The sequence below is a fragment of the Cavia porcellus genome, unplaced genomic scaffold, assembly GCF_034190915.1.
Source record: "Cavia porcellus strain 051 isolate PalLab524CR breed Dunkin Hartley unplaced genomic scaffold, mCavPor4.1 scaffold_3, whole genome shotgun sequence".
NCBI lineage: Eukaryota > Metazoa > Chordata > Mammalia > Rodentia > Caviidae > Cavia > Cavia porcellus.
The window spans coordinates 46718327-46737422 of NW_026947486.1; positions in this window are offsets into that span (position 1 = coordinate 46718327).

Here is a 19096-nt window from a genome sequence, read left to right on the forward strand (position 1 = left end):
ATCTTGGGCCAGGAATGTAGTTCAGTGGCACAGCGCCTGCCTGGCACACACAAAGTCCTGAGTTCAATTCCCAGTATCAAAATTAATTAAATTTAAAAATTTGACCTATTTTAAAATTAACTAAATTCATCTTTAAAGTGAAAGGCATTATTTTCTAGGTAAATAACTTCTGTAGCAAAATAGAAACTATGCCAGGTAGGTTATCTGATTTTAAAATGTCGAACACTATATTTAATGCACTATAAACATATTTATATAAAATTAAATGCCTGTTTGCTCAATAAAGGGGAGGAATTGCAGAAAGGATATAAAAGAAAACTCCAGGTAATGTATCGGGTCCTGTCCTAGATCCCCAATCTCCCAAATGAGTATATGGCGGAGGTTAAATAAAAAAAGAGGCAAATTGTATGATTTTTAGGGCTCCGGGAGGTGACCCCTTTAATTAAGCTTGAGGCTTCGAGGGAAAAGACAAAGGATTCTCTGGATCACTCCACTTATATTAAGATCAAGGACAAAGAGCAGAGAGACTAAGAAAAATGCAGGCAATGAGCAGGACCTTGGGAGTTACCCCAAGGATGTCTCCAAGTCATGCAGGACCAGTGATAGAGGTTCACTTACTATGAATCAACTCCTGTCACCAGGCAAGGGCCCTAGGCCTAGGACAGACTCACAGATAAACATAGAAGGCCATTTAGTAAAATTTAGATCCTGCTCAGTGCAACTTCGTAGTGGTCTCCAAGAGTAATGCTAACATTTTCCAAAAAGAGAGCAAGTGATCTACTTTCTTGTCAAGCTGTTTCCTTTTACCTTTTCAAAAATATTTGTTTTAGCTTATACATAAAACATAAAATTTTACATATTAATGGAGTACTGTTATATTTTAATACATATATATTACATAATGTTTCAACCAAACTAGATATTTATTTCCTCAAATAAGTTCCCTCAAACGTTTATCATTTTTACATTGGGGAAACTTTTAAAATCTTTTCTAGCTTTTTGAACTGTATGATATGTATTATTACCTATAGTTACCCTCTGGAAGATAAGATTTTTAATTTCACCTCTTTCTCTTCTTTTTCCTGATTTAATAAAATGACAGTTTTTGTGTTCACAGTGATAAAGTACAAAGATACAAAATCAAATAGCAATTTATTACTGATTATACTACCACAAAATAAAACTGTATTATTTCCAGTTTAGTTCTTACTGGAGACAGAGTCCAGAAATTTGGACTATTGGACTATTGGAGATTATTGGACTTAGTGGAGACAGAGTCCAAAAATTTGGACTATTGAGGGTAGGAGGATTTATTCATACATGATTCCATTTAGAAAAATTAGCTTCCATGTGTGCACAGTAAAGAATACAATATTAGGAGCACTGACTTTTCAAGATGTCTTGGTATCATGTATTTCTTAAGTAGGAAACACTCAGCAACACTTTATATATTAGAGTTTATGATTCTAAAAATAAAACTTCACTTTTAAATTCTAAAGAATCTTGGGATTCTAGGCAGTTAATGTGAAGAAATCATTTAATTGAGTTACAGGATCATTCAGAATTCTGATCAATGTAAATTATAAATTGAATAAATGTTCCTTTTATTAAGAAGAAGAAGTATTTTAAGCATTGTTATGTGCTCTTATGTAATTATTGGGAGTTTTTTTAAAAGTTATTTAAATTACATTTCAGATTAGTGTTGCATGGGTGTAATACCAGTACTGTACTTGGGAATCTGAGGCATGAGCACTACAGTGAATTCAAAGCCAACCTAGATGACATAGTTGGCTTTTCACAAACTTGAACTGCATGGTGAGACCCTCTCAAGCGAAACAAAACAAAAGACTTGACTCTATAAAATTATAAGTCAAAGCATTTACATTTTCTTTTAAAAAGCCACAGCAGGGCTGAGGATATAACTCAGTAGCACAGTGCTTGCCTGGCAAGTGCAAGTTCCTGAGCTCAATTCCCAAAACAAAAAACCAGAAAAATCACATAACAATTCAGATTTAATGCATGAAACACAAGCTTACACAGTTAAAAATTTCTATAAAATTAACCTTACATTAACATATAAAGCTATTAATAATTCACTTATAAATTACAATGAAATGTCACAATTATTGAATAATTAAATATTAGTATATTTTATGTATTTCATCCAACACGCTTAAGTATTTTCCAATAAGCACTGGAAATAACCTGTTACATTATCTGAGTTATCTAAATCTTAATTTGTTGTAATTGTTTTATACTTTCATTGTTTTCAATTATTTTAATTCTTTGACATAATTTTTCATTTTACAAATGAGTAATCTGTACCATAAAATGACATGGCAAGTTCTAGCTTAAGTTCTAAATCAATATATTATAAACAAAATCCATACATCTATGAAAATTACATATACTTTATATTCATATGTTGCCACTAGATTTAATTGAAAATATTCTTTTGGCAGTTTGTGGATAAATGCTTAATTTCATAGTGTCTACACTGAAAGAAATCATTGTTCACTACTTCTCGTGTAAAAAGTATCAGCAACTAAAATGTCTTTCTTGAAAGCTTTTCTGTATACTGCGTAAATATCTCAACCTACAAAGGAAAAAAGGCAATTATACAGAGGATTCAGGTCCAAAATCTTTCACTAATAGAGAATGAAACATGAACCTTGCTTATTTATGGTCCACATCATTGACTACTTGTGTTTTCCTGTATACATCAAAATAACTACTGGACATTTCAAAAATCCTACTAGATATAAAACAATTCATCTGATGAAGATTAAATTGTAAATTGGAAGGCCTGACTTAGAAGCCAATCAAATGAGTTATGCCCACAAATATTTCTCTAAAAGATGTGTTTCTACTTTTAATTAATTCAAATCCAGAATATTTTTTAGCATTAAGGAAAATAGGTGAATGAAAAGAATTTTGAGTCAAAATAGGAAATTTAGTAGAAATATTTAAACGTAGTTGCCTAGAATCCAGTATAATTTCTTATATGATTTTGTACACTACTGTATCAACAGGAAAGCTTATACTTTAACATTAAACAATTCAAGTGTTTTGGGAAACAGTGACTCAATGTAGCTTTATTAAAAGTAGGTGCCTTGTCTTCCAGTTCATGTCACCAGTTTTGATATTTTGTGCAAAAAAATTTATGTGTTCTGAGGAATTTAGTATGTTCCTGTACTTGAAAATTTTCAGCAGTATTTCAAGAATGTTAATATATATATATATATATATATATATATATATATATATGAAATGTCCAAGTTTCAGTGAAGTATGTCTTTGCTGAATTAACAAATAACGTTAAAACAGAAGTTCCTCATTGAACACAGCTGTTTGCAGTCTCCCTGTTTGAATGTCCACCTTGTGTTCTTTGATACTGTGATTTGAGGAACTATTTTCAAGAAAATAGTGTGTAATCTACTAGCAGGTAATTTCTTACTGTTATGGTTTTTTGTTTTGTTTTGTTTTGTTTTGTTTTGTAGTTCTGTATTGCGTGTACCCTTACGCCGCTTTGGTTTGTTTTGTGTTTTTCTCTTTTTCCTCTTAAATTAAAAAAAAAAAAAAAAGAAGTTCCTTGCTGTATTATGTAATTATGTGTTTTACATGTGCTATTTTGGAAAATGCATTACTGTTGGCCAAAATAATAGTGTTATACAAACAGTACAGGATTTTTTTGGTGGGCACTTTAGAATTGCTTATATTTATGAATCATACTGTTTATTATTTATCTAATAACTTTGTACCAGAGTCATTTACTTTGTTTTATGCTTTTGTGTAGTCTATGGAAAAGGTACTTTAGATATTATAATTAGATTTAATAAGTTTTGAAATAAGTCACTGTGAAAATTGCAGTGATTCAGCCATTACCAAATAGGTAATTACATCTTATTTCAAATACTACCAAATTGTTTTACAGTATATTCTTAAATACATTTAAAGATTTTATTCTGTGATTTTTATACAATCCATACTTTTCATTAGAAGCTGTACAGGAGGAATATGGAACTGAACTCAATATGGTATAGCTCTGCATAATTGACTTTAACATTTGTGACAGATTAACCAACAGATGACACCATAAAACAGATAATACTATCCACATAGCTTAAGAATATAAATGGTAGGTATTCATTCATTCCCCAACTTCATTTGATTTTACATTGTTAATACTTAACATCTTGTCCCTCTCATGTGAATGATATATACAATGCATTAACTATGAATATATTTGGAGGTAAAACAAATGAAATGGCAAAACTATTCAGATAAATGTATCAAAATTATATTGCAGATATTGAATGTACCCCTCCCCCAACACATGCATTTACCTCACACACTTAGCAAATCCAGATAGTCTATTAGGTTTATATATGCTGACCACCTAGCCAAAATGTTATCATAAGTGATCACTATAAGTGAAAAATAATTTTGAATAATCATTAGAAGACCAAAGAACTATGTAAGTGTGATTTTAGAAAGTGAACACTTAAATTACTCCAGTAAAAGACACATTGCTATTAATCTTGCTCAAAATATTCCCACTCATTTTGGTCACACTTATCCCATTGTCCTTGCAATTTTCTGAAGCATAGTTGGAAGTCATCTCTTGTAACTCTTTGCAAGATATGATTTTCAAAAATTTAGTACTGCCAAGTGCCATTTAATGGAATGGTAGCATTATAAAAAAGCTACAATGTATCCTCAAAGACTTATTCACTAGATCTGGCAGATGCAACAACTGCTGGCTCTTCCAAAAAGTCCAAATAAGCAAGGAACAGTGAATGTTTTGAATAGATTCAGCACTTTGAGGCAGCCATGACAGTATAACACTCTTGAAAGAGAACATGCAGAATTGCTTCAAAAATAACAAGAATGGGTTGAGGAGGGGCTGGGCGGATCTGGGGTGCCTGCATCAGCCTCTCCGTGTGCTTGGAGGACTATGGATATCTCTGCGAGCAGGGAGGGATCGCAAGTTCCTGAGGCACCGCGGCCTATGGTGAGTGCTCAGCACACTCTGCCCAAATCTCAGACTGTTCCAGACCCTCCAGGCTGCCAGGTGCAGTGAAGTGGAGTAGTGGGCTTGAGGCCTCTACATCCGCCTCCACATCCCAGCTGCACTTGGAGAACTGCTGAGCTCCCGAAGGGTGGGTGGGCCCACACTATCCCCGGAGCCCAGCCTGTTTTGCTGCTGCGCCTAGCCATCGGTGTGCAGAGGAGGAGCTGGGCAGATCTGGGGTGCCTGTATCGGCCTCTCCGTGTGTTTGGAGGACTGTGGATATTTCTGCACGCAGGGAGGGATTGCAAGTTCCTGAGGCACCGCGGCCTGTGGTGAGTACTCAGCACACTCTGCCCAAATCTCAGACTGTTCCGGACTCGCCAGGCTTCCGGGTGCAGTGAAGTGGAGTAGTGGGTTTGAGGCCTCTACATCTGCCTCCCCATCCCTGCTGCACTTGGAGAACTGCTGAGCTTCCAAAGGGTGGGCGGTCACACACTATCCCCAGAGCCGAGCCAGTTTCGCTGCCGCACCTAGCCAACGGTGTGCAGAGGAAGGGCTGGGCGGATCTGGGGTGCCTGCATCGGCCTCTCCGTGTGTCTGGAGGACTGTGGATATCTCTGCAAGCAGGGAGGGATTGCAGGTTCCTGAGGCACCACAGCCTGTGGTGAGTACCCTAACCTGGCTGCGATTGGAGAGCTGTGGAGCTTCCAAGGGGCAGGTGGGCGCACAGTGTCCCTGAGGCCAGCTTGTCTGGAACTGCAGAGTTCTGAAAGGGCAGAGGAGGGCCATTGGTTCTGCAGGCCCAGTGGCTTGGAGTAGCCTGGTGCCAGAGTCTCAGTAGCTGCAAACATAGAAGGGGATTTTCAACAGATCCTGAGGAAGCTTTCAAATAACACTTGAAACACAGGAATATAGGAAAATGACAAAGCAAAAGACCAAATTACAACCTCAAACCTCCAGCCCATCTCAAGAAACCCTAGGAGCAATGTATATAGAAGAAAATATATTCCATCCACCTCAAATATCAGACACAATAGCTACTGAAATTGACAACCAACTCCAGGAAGCTTTAAAGAAATTCAAACATGAAATAATCTCCCAGATAAAGGAAGAAATGATAAAAGAAATGAAAGAGATTCTGAATATATCTAAAGAAAACACAGATAAAAAATTGGAGGAACTAAACAAAAAGATAGAATCCCTAGATGAGCAATATAAGAAACAAACAGAATACATAATGCAGATGCACAGAGATATACAGGAAATAAAAAAATCCACTGAAAGTTGTAAAAACTGCCTTAATGAAAGTGAAGATAGAATTTCAGACCTTGATGACAGGATTGCAGCTAGTGAACAGGAAAGGAAAGATCTTTTAAAAATAACAAGGAATCAGGAAACAGCAATTCAACAACTGCAAGATGATGCAAAGAACAATAACATAAGAATGATAGGGATTAATGAAAAAGAAGGAGACAACATAAAGGATGTCAAGAGGATATTTAGAGAAGTAATAGCTGAAAATTTCCCAAGCATGAGATCAGAAACTGACATCAGGATCAGTGAAGCATATAGAACTCCAAATAGTCATACCCAAAATAAAACTACACCCAGACATATAAGAATCACCATCCCAAAAATCCAACACAAGAATAGATTATTAAAAGCTGTCAGAGAAAAGACACATCACTTATAAAGGAAAACCAATCAGAATCACAGCAGACTTCTCATCACAAACAATAAAGTCAAGAAGAGCATGGAGTGAAGTATTCCAGATCCTAAAGCTCGGCGGCTGGCTGCCTCCACAGCGGCTCGGCAAGGAGAGACGCGCAGAAGCTCTGGGAACAGGAGTCTGTGAACGGAGTCGAAAACAGGACAGACAAGGAGGCGTACACTGACTTGTGGCGAGGTGAGTGAAAGAAACTGACACTCTACCACAGTTTGACTCCATCAGAGGACTTTCTGGGCTCGGGCAGTCCTGTAAGAGCAGGGCGTCGTGGCGACTCCAGCCACACATTCCCCTCTCAGACAGGATTGGTGAAAAGTGCCTGGCCTGCGTGACGCTGCGGGCGGACTTGGTAGGCTGGCCTATCCCAGATCCCAGATCCCAGAGCCCAGATCAGGTGCCCCAGAGGGGCGACTGACTCCCGTGTAGGCTGCCTAGTCTGTAACTCCCTGGTGCGCAGCGGTGGGCGGGAACACCTAGCCAACACAATTTGATCAGGCTGTGGCTGACAGGCAGGGAAGCTGGGCCTCCTATGTAAGCTTGCATATATATAAGGAACAGAGAATATGGGGAAGGGAAGCAACAGAAAAGGCTCCTCGGCCCCCAATTCTGAGAAACAGGCAATAGCGGACACCACACCAATAGACATTAAGCGCCATATAGAGAGCCTCATAGACCAATTCAGGAATGAAGTTATCAAGGACCTGAAGCTAGAAGTATGCAGAATAGTTAGAGAAATGCTAAGCACCACCCAGGAAAAAACAGATGGTGGAATGGAATAACAGAAAAAGAGGGGAGAATTGTTTGATGGAGAAAACAGAGAAAGCATAGAGTACGTGAAGCAGGTTCAAAGGGACTATCAAGAAATTAAGAAGTCTATCCAAGACTGGCATAACAGCTTGAAAGAAACTAAGGACAGACTATCTGAACTGGAGGGCAGACTTGTAATATGGGAGAATGAAATGAAAAACTTTTTAAAAATAACAAAGAAACAAACAGCAATAATACAAAGACAAGAAGATGATAAGAGGAGCCATAACTTAAGGATTAAGAACATAAAAGAAGAAGTAGGGACACAAACAAGTGAACTACAAAAGCTACTCACAGAAATAATCCAGGAGAATTTTCCTAATTTAGCAAAAGGTAAAGATACTCAGATGTATGAGGCATACAGGACCCCAGCTACCTACAACCCTAACAGAGAAACACCCAGTCATATAATAATAAAAATTCCAAAAATTCAATACAAGAACAGAATATTAAAAGCTGTAAGAGACAAGAAACAGACCACTTACAAGGGAACACCCATCAAAATTACAGCAGATTTCTCTGCACAAACCATCAAATCACAAAGAGCATGGGGGGAAATAATTCAAGCTTTGAAAGATAATAATCTCCAGCCAAGATTGAGATATCCTGCACAACTGTCCCTGGAAATTGATGGAAAAACAAGGTGCTTCCAGGATAAAGAGGAACTGGGGGAATTTGCAACCACCAATTCAACCCTACAGAAAGTATTGCAGGATGTTCTAAAAAAAGAAAAATACAAAGAACCCAGAAATAGTGGCGGGGAGGCCACAACAAATGGAGCAGAGAACAAAATGAAGAAGACAAACTGACAGCTACTGACAGAAAAAGAGCTCAACAGAAATGAGACAGAGAAGATTGGATGATAGGAACAGCTATTTTGGAGAAAATGACATCTTAATAGGTAATACTGATTTAGTATCATCTTGTTTTGAAGTCTCATCTAGCTTTTGGTCTTCTGTCTCCAATGGTCTAAACAGGTTGTATCTTATTGCATGTTATTATGTACGATAGTATAAGCAAAAACCTTTTAAAGACAAGGAGATTATACAGAAACCATTGTTCATTTTCTGTTAGTCGATTCTAAATACTCTGTAATGCTGTAATTCTCTTAAATGGTTTTACATTGTTTTGATATACTTAATGCTACAGTATACAAAGTTGTACTCAAGGACTTCAAGGAAAGAGTCAATAAGGTAACTACTTTTGGGTCGGAATTATCTGATGGTGAAACACTATTCTGCTTAAATGGTTATGTTTTGATCTGCGCTGTTTCGCTGTTATGCCCTCTTTTTTCTCAATCTCCACTCCATTATTTACTTTTTTAATTTTTATCCATTTAATTAAAGGGAAAAAATAGCAGGATATAATATAGTAACCCACCTTGACTTTCTATTATCTCGATTTGAAGCGCTGTATTACTCTCACCATCTTGTTCTTGACTGATGTTCCCCTATTCTGTTTTGCTGGATAGTATCACGTTCGAAAGTTTAGGCATCAGCTGGGAAGATAATGAGATTCATTATAACGCCCATTCTCATTGACTTTTATCTACTTTTGAAGACCTACAATGTCTCCAATGTTTTGGTTTTGTCGGTTTTGTTCTTTACTGTTTTGTTCAATTGTATTATAACTAATGATATAGGCAATTCTATTAGAGATAGGGGGAGGCATTATGGTAACCATTGTTGATCACCTTGTAATATGTTTTTATATTATCTATTATGTCCACCCTTTTGACTTGACTGATTCTGTTCTGTTATGTCTCATTTGGTTTTACTCTCTTCCAAAAAAGCAATAAGAACCGTGGGAGCAATGAAACCCAAAATGTGTAGTAGTCATTGTACAAAAGAGAGGAAAAGAAAGTGCTCTAAACTATATAACTGCATGTATATTTAAGTGTATAACATAGAAAATGATATCACAGAGTTTTATTGGATCAAAGAACAGAACTGTTTGCAATATCATTGATGGAATGTCCACTCTACAAGCTTTAATTTTGTGACTTGAACAATTATTTCTAAGATGGCAATATGTAATCCATTAACTAATGATTTCCTACTGTTCATTTTTTTCTTCTGTAAATCTGTATAACTTGTACCCTTTCACTGTTTTTTTTTTCTTTTCTCCTTAAATAAAAAATTAAAAAAAATAAAAAAAAAGAAGAGCATGGAGTGAAGTATTCCAGATCCTAAAGCAAAATGATTTCCAACCTAGACTGATATATCCTGCAAAACTGTCATTCAAAATTGATGGTGAAATACGATACTTCCATGACAAAGAACAGCTGAAGAACTTCATGAACACCAAACCAACCCTGCAAAAAATATTGAAAGACAGTTTAGATACACAAAGGAAAAAAACCACTAAGCAAAGCAGATAATTAAACAGAACAGAAAGATAAGGATGGAACAGCAGAGAGATAACATTCCTACAATAAACCAGCATTTAACAGTAATAACCATTAATGTAAATGGTCTCAATGCACCAATCAAAAGAAACAGACTAGCAGAATGGATCAAGACACAAAATCCAACCATATGCTGTTTACAGGAAACCAATCTAACCCAGAAGGATACTCACAGACTGAAAGTAAAAGGATGGAAAACAATTCTTCACGCAGCAGGAATCCAAAAAAAGGCAGGAGTAGCCATTCTGTTTGCAGACAACGTGAACTTTAAACCAACAATAACCATAAAGGACAAAGAAGATCACTACATACTCTTAAGGGTAAAACTCCAAGAGGAAGAGATAACTATCTTAAACATATACGCACCAAACTCCAGAGCACCCAGTTATATAAAACAATTATTAACAGAAACGAAAACTCAAATTATCAGTTACACAATTGTAACAGGAGACCTTAATACGCCATTGACACCAAGGGACAGATCAACCAGACAGCAAATGAGCAAAGAAATAACAGAACTGAATCACACCTGTGAACAAATGGGTTTGATAGACATATACAAAATGTTCCACCCAACAACATCAGAATACACATTCTTTTCAGCAGTACATGGATTGTTCTCTAAAATAGACCATATATTAGCTCACAGAACATATTTAAACAAATGCAAAAGAGTTGAAATCATCCCTTGCATGTTATCGGATCATATCGCTCTGAAATTAGAAATTAATGATAAAAGATACTGCAAAAATCCCGCAAACACATGGAAACTGAATAACACACTCTTGAGTAATCAATGGGTCACAGAAGAAATTAAAGAAGAAATTAAACAATACCTAAAAGAAAATGAAAATGCAGATATAACTTACCGGAATCTGTGGGATGCAATGAAAGACGTCCTGAGAGGAAAATTTATTGCACTGAATTCCCACATCAGGAAAACAGAACGGACACAAATAAATAACTTGATGCTACACCTCAAACAGCTAGAAAAAGAAGAGCAAGTCAAGCCCAAAGCCAAAAGAAGAGAGGAAATTATAAAAATCAGAGCAGAAATCAATGCAATAGAGACTAAGAAAACAATCCAAAGAATCAATGAATCAAAGAGTTGGTTCTTTGAAAGAATAAATAAAATCGATAAGCCCCTAGCCAACCTTATTTAAAAAAAAGGCAAGAAAAAGCTCAAATTCATGCAATAAGAAATGAAAAAGGTGAAATCACTACAGACCCAATAGAAATACAGAAGATCATCAACACCTATTTCAAAAACCTCTACTCTCAAAAGTTTGATAACACAGAAGAAATAGACAGATTCTTAGAAGCATATGAAGCACCAAAGCTAGATCAAGAGGATGTAAAACTGTTGAAAAACCCAATCTCTGTTAAAGAAATTGAAAATGTAATGAAGTCCTTACCCACCAAGAAGAGCCCAGGCCCAGATGGATTCACTGCAGAATTCTACAAGAAATACAAAGAAGACCTAATGCCGACACGCCTCATACTATTCAATGAAATTGAAAGGGAAGCAATCCTTCCTAAGTCATTCCTGGAAGCAAATATTAGTCTAGTACCAAAACCTGAGAAAGACCCAACTAAAAAAGAGAACTATAGACCAATCTCCCTAATGAACACAGATGCAAAAATCCTCAATAAAATATTGGCATATAGGATCCAGCAAATCATCAAGAAGATTATACACCATGACCAAGTGGGATTCATCCCAGGAATGCAAGGATGGTTCAACATACGCAAATCAATAAATGTAGTCCACCATATCAATAAAGCCAAAAATAAGAATCACATGATCATTTTTATAGATGCAGAAAAAGCCTTTGATAAAGTCCAGCATTTATTCATGATAAAACTTTACAGAAAATTGGAATAGATGGTCTTTACCTCAATATAATAAAGGCCATTTATGACAAACCAACAGCCAGCATCATACTAAATGGCCAAAAATTGAAAGCCTTTACTTTAAAATCAGGCACAAGACAAGGATGTCCTTTATCACCACTCCTATTCAATATAGTACTGGAAGTACTAGCCAGAGCAATTAGGCAAGAAAGAGAAATAAAAGGGGTAAAGATAGGAAAAGAAGAAGTTAAATTATCATTGTTTGCAGATGACATGATACTCTACATAGAAGACCCCCTAAACTCCATTGAAAGACACTTAGATACAATAAATAAATTCAGTAATGTGGCTGGATACAAAGTCAGTACTCAGAAATCAATAGCATTCCTATACACGAACAACAAAATCACAGAGAGGGAAATAAGAGAAACTACACTCTTCACATTAGCAAGCAAAAAAAGAAATATTTAGGAATTACTCTTATGAAAGAAGTGAAAGATTTATGCAGTGAAAATTATAATACACTGAAAAAGGAAATTGAGGATGATCTCAGAAAATGGAAAGACATCCCTTGCTCATGGATAGGAAGAACAAACATTGTGAAGATGGCCATTCTCCCAAAACTGTTATACAGATTCAATGCAATCCCAATAGAAATACCATCAATATACCTTATAGATCTAGAGAAATCACTCCTAAATTTCATCTGGAACCAGAAGAGACCTAGAATCGCAAAGGCAATTCTAAGCAGCAAAGATAAAGCAGGAGGCATCACAATCCCTGACTTGAAGTTATACTACAAAGCAACAGTAGTAAAATCAGCATGGTATTGGAATCAAAACAGAGCCGAAGATCAATGGAATAGATTAGAAGATACAACCACAACTACAAACACACTCAAACACCTTATCTTTCATAAAGGAGCCAAGCAGATTAACTGGAAGACCGACAGTCTCTTTAATAAATGGTGCTGGAAAAACTGGCTCTCCATTTGCCAAAAACTAAAGCTAGACCCATGTCTATCACCATGTACTAAATTAAAATCTAAATGGGTCAGAGATCTGAATATTAAAACAGAAATACTAAATCTATTGGAAGACAATTTGGGTAGAAATCTTGGAGACATAGGAGTAGGTAGAGAATTCATGAACAGGACTCAAACCGCACAGGACATACTTCCCAGAATCAATAACTGGGACCACTTCTTATTAAAAAGTTTCTGCATGTCAAAAGAAATCTCCAGCATAGTGAAAAGAAAACCCACAAACTGGGAAAAGATTTTATTGAACTCTCTCTCAGACAAGGGACTCTTGTCTAAAACATATAAAGAATTAAAAAAAAAACTCAGACCTCCAAAATTCAAAGATCCAATCCAAAAATGGGCATCTGAGATGAATACGCAATTCTCAGATGAAGAAATGCAAATGGCAAATAAGTACATGAAAAAATATTCATCATCATTTGTCATTAGAGAAATGCAAATTAAAACCACACTGATATACCATCTCACTCCTGAAAGAATGGCCAGGATCAAGAAAACCAACAACAACAAATGCTGGAGACGCTGTGGGGGGAAAAGGAATTCTCCTGCACTTTTGGTGGGAGTGTAGACTGGTACAGCCTTTGTGGAGGTCTGCCTGGAGATTTCTCAATAAGTTGGGATTGGAAATCCCATTTATTCTAACTATTCCACTTCTAGGCATATTCCCAGAAAAAATGAAAACATCATACCACAGTGATATATGCACACGTATGTTTATAGCAGCACAATTTGTAATCGCCAGATCTTGGAAACAACCCAAGTGTCCATCAACTGAGGAGTGGATAAAAAAGTTGTGGTATTTCTATACAATGGAGTATTATTCAGCTATAAAGAAGGATCACATTGAGATATTTATCAATAAATGGGCGCAGCTTGAGACCATACTCATAAGTGAAATAAATCAATCTCGCATGTGTGAATACCGAATAGTTTCCCTAATGTAAGTAATGATTCAAATATATAAAAATATGTGGTAATCATGATTCCCCATTATGTGGCCTTGAAGCCTCATAAAGTTTTCACTTATTAATTGGAAAGGCTTTATTCTGGGCTTCTTGATATGGAAATATTTGAAGCTATAGTATATGAAGTTTTATCCAAATATTTCAAGGAAAAAGACAGACACTATGGTAACTTCTATTAAGTCGGGTTATTTGGTGGTGAAGCACTAGATTTCTGAAACAGTCATGCTTTGACCTGTATTGTTATATTGTTTTGTCCTGTTTTATCTCAATCTCTCCATTATTCTTTAAAAAAATTATTTAGTTATTTCTTATGTTTGTTTTAATTAAGGGGAAAAATTTTAAAAGTTAGCAGGATATATAATAGTAACTCTTTTTGATTTTCTAAAAACTTGTTTTGAAGTCCTGTAATACTCCCACGATCTTGTTTTGACTGATTAGACTCTGTTCCATTCTGTATGATAGTATCAAGTTGAGGGTATAGGCAACTACTTTGAAGGCAATAAGATTCACTAAGATGCCCATTCTGGTTTGACTATTGTCTCCTTTGGAAGTCCTATAATGTTTACAATGCCTAAGTTTTATTGGTCTTGTTCTCTACTGTTTTGTCCAACTTCATAATATTTAATGAGATAGACAATTCTTTTTAAGGAAACAAGAGACATCGTTCATAACCATTGTTGATAACCTTGTACTCTGTTTTACATCATGTGCTATGTCTATCCTTGGTTGTGACTGACAGCTTTGTTTTGCCATATTTGACTTTATTCTCCCCCCCCCAAAAAAGTAATAAGAACTAAGGTGTAATAAACCCCAAAATGTATATATTTTGTTGTAAAAAAGAGCGGGGAAAAAAAAGAGCTCTAACGGATATAACAGCAAGTGTGTTTAGGGGTGTTAAATAGCTGACTATATTAATGTTTTGGGATCATTGAACACAGCTCTTTGCAGTCTCTCTGTTTGAATGTCCACTTTGTATTCTTTGATACTGTGATTTGAGCAACTATTTCTAAGATGATAATATGTAATCTATTAACAGGTGATTTCTAATTTTTTTTGTAGTTCTGTATTACGTGTACCCTTATACCGCTTTGTTTTGTTTTGTGTTTTTCTCTTTTTCCTTTTAAATAAAATTAAAAAGAAGTAACAAGAATGATGCCAAGAGTGTATTAAAACTGAGGGTTAATATTTTGAGGGTGATTAATAACAATTTAGATTATATATAATATAGTGTGCTTAGTATTTAATCATCCTTAGCAAGAGTCTACCCACTATGTGGAATTTTAAGTATCCAAAGGGAAGTATGGGGTACTGTATAAGTAAATACAGTACCCATACAATAAATGTGAGGTATTTGCTATCAATAATGTGAATTGCCAGATGACAATGCATGAAGAATATGTGACTGCAATAAAAAGAGAGAGACAGACAGACAGACAGACAGACAGACAGAGAGGCAGAGACACAGATAGAGATTGAGAGATTGATTCTGGCACAAACTGGGTCTGGTCCTTAGCAGGATTATCTAAAATTATCTACTTGCATAATTTATTCAAAGATATAATTTATTTTACATTAAAATTTAGACAACTTTCAATCATTCACATACTTAAAAGTAAAATTATGCTATATTATTAGTAATTAAAATATGCATTTTATTATTGGGTTTGAAGGCCCTCAAGTATTAAATAATTTCTAAGCCAAAATATTTCTGTTTATACAAATTTTGGCTCATGGGTAGGAATGTCAAGGAGAACTCTATATGAATAATTTCAGTTTTAAACTCCCTGATATAATTTATAATAAATGATAAATATTAAAGTCATAGCTTGGACAACTAAAAAGTAATAAAAATATAATTATATAGAAATAAAAAGTCTGAGAGGACTGTGCTATTTCCCATCATTCCACATATTAAATATTATTATATAAAACAGTACCATTTCCTAGTTGCTTCCATATTCATTTTCATCCTGTCTTGATACAGAGCCTTCATTTCTAAGTTCACCAGTCTTTGCTGTGGAAAAGAATTAGAATATTAAAAGTGTAACTTTGTATGACATGATCAAAGTGAAAAATTGAGTCTCCTTTAGAATATATATTTGTGTGTGTGTGTGTGTGTGTGTGTGTGTGTGTGTGTGTCTGTGTGTGTGTGTGTCTGTGTATCAAAACCATATCCTTTGGAATATGTATACTTTTTCTTTCATCTCTATATTGGAGATTCCCATCCTTCAACCTCAACACATGCAGGGACACATGAATGTGTCAGGTACTTAAAATAAGAGTTAGTATTTTCATCTTAATGTTTAGTTCTTTGATCAATTTGGACTTTAGTATAGTACATGATTATAGACATGAGTCTAATTTAAGGTTTTGGCATGTGAAAAGCCAGTGTTTCCAGTAACACTTACTAAAAAGTCTACCTTTCTTTCCAGTGAACATGTTTGGCCCCTTTATGAAAGATAAGGTGGTATAGCGTGTTTGTAGTTTTGTCTATATCTTGTATTCTGTTCCATTGATCCTCGGGTCTGTTGTTTTTTGTTTGTTTGTTTGTTTGTTTGTTTTATTCGCTAGTGCCATGCAGATTTTATTATACTAACGTTGTTGTATAATTTCAACTCCGGGATTGTTATGCCTCTTTCCTGGCCTTTGTTGTCTTTACTATTCTAGGTCTTTTCTGGTTCAAGATGAGATTTAGTAATGTTTTGTCTAGATCTTTGAAGTATGCTAATGGTATTTTGATTGTATTTGCATATAAAAGTTTTGGGAGTATGGCCATTTTCACAATGTTGGTTCTTCCTATCCATGATCAAGGAATGTTTTTCCATCTTCTGAATTCCTCTAGGATTACATTTTTCAGAGTACAATAATTTTCAAAGTATTAATCTTTTTCTTCCTTTGTTAGATTAATACCTATTTCATTTTTGTGGATGTTTTTGTAAAGACTATAGTTTTTCTAACTTCTCTCTCGGTGAATTTGTTGTGTATAGAAATCCTATTGTTTTTTGAATGCTGAACTTTTACACAGATAGGCTGTTGAATTTGATTATTAAGTCTAGAAGTCTATTGGAGTTTTTGAGATCTTCTATGTAGAACATCATACCATCCAAAAATAATGATAATTTAACTTCTTCCTTCCTATCCTTATATCTTTTATTTCTCTCTCTTGCCTAATTCCTCTGTGTCTTAGACACTTTTTACTCATTGCTGAGACAAAATACCTGATGACCAAATTTGGGAAATGAAAGGCTTATTTCTTACAGTTTTGGGAGGTTTCAGTCCATACTCAGTTGGCTCCAAGGCAGGATGGCAGGGAGGGACTGCAGTTCATGGCTAAAAACACCAAGGCAAAAACCAGCAAAAGAACAAGACACAGCTTCTTCCTGCCATTACATTACATCCTGGCTCCACCCCTAGACCAGTGTATCACTCACACCCCCAATCAAAGCACTAGACAATGAACGAATCACAAATCCACAATGCAAATGCATCAGGCCTGGGGGCCACCAACATAAACCATGACACTCTGGCTAATATTTCCAAAACTATATTGAATAGAATTTGTGACAGTAGACCTACTTGTCTTGTTCAACATTTTGGAGTGAAAATTTTCAGTATTTGTCCATTTAGCATGATATTGGCTGTTGTTGTTTCATAGAGAACTATTTTTTGAAGAGAATAAAACCAAATGAAATAAAACAGACTAGAGTCCATGAAAACAAAATGATGAACATGGTGCATGACTTTAAAACAAAATACAAAGAAATCAATAATGACTACCATAATGCCTCTTATTATCTTCAGAAAAAATGCCCATCCCGTCAGGCATAATGAAATCAAACAAAATAGTACAGAATAAAACCAATAGAAACAAAACAATGGAAACATTATAGAACTTCAAAACAAGATAATAGTAAAACCACAATGGGTACCATAATGCATCTTTTTATCTTCAAAGTAGTTGTCATTACCATCAGACATCATACAATCAAACAAAACAAATTAGAATAAAATCAGTCAAAACAAAACAATGAAAGCAATACAGGGCTTCAAAACAAGATAATAGGAAATCAAAAATGGCTATCTTAGTATATTTTGTTATCTTTGAAATAGTTGTCCATGCCATCAAATTAGGCAAAATTAGGCAAACCAAAACAGAATAAAACCAAATTAAACAGAACAATGAAAATAATGTGGGTTTCAAATCACAGTAATAGATTAACAATGGCCACTGCCTCCCCTTTTTAGACACTTCCTCCCCTTTCTCTTTCACAAGATGTATTGTGCATTTTGGATCCCACTAACTCCTTTAGTTTTTGTACTAGGGAGACAACATGCCATTCACCTATGTGACTCTGAAACATTTCACCCCTGAGCATGATGTCAAGTTGTATCCATTTACCTACAAGAGCTTCAAGGTTATCTTTTTTACAGCTGAATAGCTTTCCATTGTATGCATGTGCCATGTCTTTCTTAACCAGTCTGTGGCTATTGGGCAAGCTACCCTCACTTTTTTCTGCTTCCCTGTCACATGGAGCATTGTTCGCTCTACTTTGACTTTCAGTCCATAAACCCCCTTTAGGGTTAAATGTGTTTCTTGTATAAAGCATATTGATGGGCCATGTCTCCTGATCCATTCTGCCTGTGTTTGTTTTAACCAAATAAATCTCTGCCCAGACATATAATGATAAAGATCCCAGAAATTCAACACAAGAACAGAATATTAAAAGCTGTTAGAGAAAAAGAAACAGATCACCTACAAAGGAAAACCAGTGAAAATCACAACTGACATCTCAACACAAACCATCAAGTGCAGAAGAGCTTGGAGTGAAGTATTTCAAGTTCTGAAAGAAAACAACTTCCAACCCAGATTGATGTACCCTGAAAAACTATCTTTCAAAGCTGATGGAGAACAAGATACTCCCATGACAAAGAATAACTTAGGGAATTCATGACCACCAAACCAACCCTATAAAAATACTGAAGGACATTCTAGAGAGAAAGAAAAAGACCATGCTTCGAGAAACAGTAGCAGAGGGGGCTCACTGAGCATGGCAGACAATAGAATAGAGAGGAAAAGTAGGCAATCAATAATAGGAAAATAGTATGGTAGAGATGAGACAAAGCATATTGACCATAATCACTAATATAGATGGCTTCAACTCATACATGGCTTTTAATAGATAGAGATAAACTCTATCCTCATTTTCTGTAGGAATTTTACCAAAACTGAGTGTTGCACTTTATCAAAAGCTTTTGTGCATCTATTGAAATGATCATATGA